This window comes from Mastomys coucha, unplaced genomic scaffold (genome assembly GCF_008632895.1).
Source record: "Mastomys coucha isolate ucsf_1 unplaced genomic scaffold, UCSF_Mcou_1 pScaffold16, whole genome shotgun sequence".
In the NCBI taxonomy this organism is placed as follows: domain Eukaryota; kingdom Metazoa; phylum Chordata; class Mammalia; order Rodentia; family Muridae; genus Mastomys; species Mastomys coucha.
The window spans coordinates 48,162,878-48,165,128 of record NW_022196898.1 but is presented as its reverse complement, the minus strand read 5'-3'; positions in this window follow the sequence as shown (position 1 = coordinate 48,165,128).

Sequence of the window (2,251 nt, the reverse complement as noted above, 5' to 3'; positions counted from 1 at the left end):
TCTCTCTCTCTCTCTCTCTCTCTCTCTCTCTCTCTCCCTCTCTCTCTCTCTCACACACACACACACACCAGACACACACACATACACACACACACTCACACATACACTCACACACACAGTCATACACACACACACACACACATCACACACCTCATGTGAAAGTAGAAGAGGAGAGGGACTAGTTGGGAAGTGGAAGGGAATTATTAGGAGAGAAGGGATTAGGCATGAATATGGTCAAATACGTTATAAGAATATCATCCTGAGTGAGGTAACCCAATCACGAAAGAACACACATGGAATGCATTCTCTGATAAGTGGATATTAGCCAAGAAACTCGGAATACCCAAAATACAATCCACAAACCACAAAAAACTCAAGAAGAAGGAAGACCAAAGTGTGGATACTTCATTCCTTCTTAGAAGGGGGAACAAAATACTCATGGAGGGAGTTGCAGATACAAACTATGGAGCAGAGACTGAAGGAAGGACAATCCAGAGACTGCTCTACCTGGGAATCCTTCCCATATTCAGTCATCAAACCCAGACACTATTGTGGATGCCAGCAAGTGCTGGCTGACAGGAGCCTGATATAGCTGTCTCCTGAGAGGCTCTGACAGTGCCTGACTAATACAGAAGTAGAGGCTCCCAGCCATCCGTTGGACTGAGCATAGGGTCCCCAGTGAAGGAGCTAGAGGAAGGACCCAAGGAGCTGAAGGATTTGCAGTTCCTTAGGACAAACAACAATATGAACTAACTAGTACCCTCAGAGCTCCCAGGGACTAAACCACCATCCAAAGAGTACACATGGTGGGACTCATGGCTCCAGCAGCATATGCAGCAGAGGATGGCCTAGTAGGTCATCAGTGGGAGGAGAGGCCCTTGGTCCTGTGAAGGCTCTATGTCCCAGTGTAGGAGAATGTCAGGGCCAGGATGCAATAGAGGGTGGGTTGGCGAGCAGAGGGAGTGGGGAGGGAACAGGGTGGGTTTTTTTTGTTTTTTCCGGAGGAGAAACCAGGAAAGGAGACATCATTTGAAATATAAATAAAGAAATGTCTAATTAAAAAGGAATATAATCCAGCATACATATATTTATATATACTAATTAAAACATAAAATAAGACAAGTCATATACTCTCAATATATAATGGCACAATATTCTAATTACAAAAGGAAGGAGTGGGCATAGCAAGAAAAGACTAGAGTATGACAAAAAGTGGGATAAATACCAAATCCCATCTTTCCAGTTTTGTTGCCTACAGAATATGTAGTGTCTCCCTGGGACCACCTCCAATTCACATGAGAAGACTTCTCATAATTATAACATCTCCAACACCTTGGAGTTTTCATTGCAATTTAGGGTTGAGCTTCACAGTTGTACAAAAAGGCATCTTAGATGATCCTGACCCAGTTCCTGGCCTCAGTGGCCTTGTGAAACATTGACACAGCCTCCATGACTCACCACCCTTATGCATCTCTTGCCTGTGAAACCAATACTCTATGGATGATGATGCCAGTTCTATTGCTGGTTGCATATGTAGCCTGGTCCCTTGGACCACAGCTGCACCAGTCTCCATGTTCTGGCCTTAGAGGTTAATGTCTCTCTGAGGTTTTCACAAGCAGTGAGGGCCTCAGTGCCACTTTCATTTTGGGTTCTTTCCTTTCAAATGAATTTGCATTTTCTCAAGATTGAGCCATCTATGGGTTGTCACTTGCCATCAAGGCACCTGTCCTGTGTCACAGTGAAGAACACAAGATTTTTCTTTAACAGTGTTATAATCTCTTTAACAAGCTATTTTCTCAGTAGCCCCTTTATTTGCGACTTTTAACTCACTTTTTTTTTCTGCTGATGACACAGTTGTCACATCTCTATACCTTACTTTGTTCTCTCTCTCTCTCTCTCTCTCTCTCTCTCTCTCTCTCTCTCTCTCTCTCTCTCTCTTTCTCTCTCTCTCCTTTCTCTCTCTCTCTCTCATTTTCTCTTCCCCTCCCACCCAGTAGTACCAGAAGTAACCACATCCTGAATTCTATCATGCCTTGAAACATTTCTCCACCTAGCAAATTAATTCATTACTTTTGCATTCGACCATACTCAAGTTCTCAGGACATGGGCAGAATAAAGCTAAATTCCTTGCCAGAATTTAACAGAAAGGGCTACTGGTCCAGTTGCCAACAGTTCTTCTATTCCGAACCTCACAACTCAGGCCTCTACTGCCTATATGTCTTTTGGCATTCTAGTCTTCCAGTTCCCACCG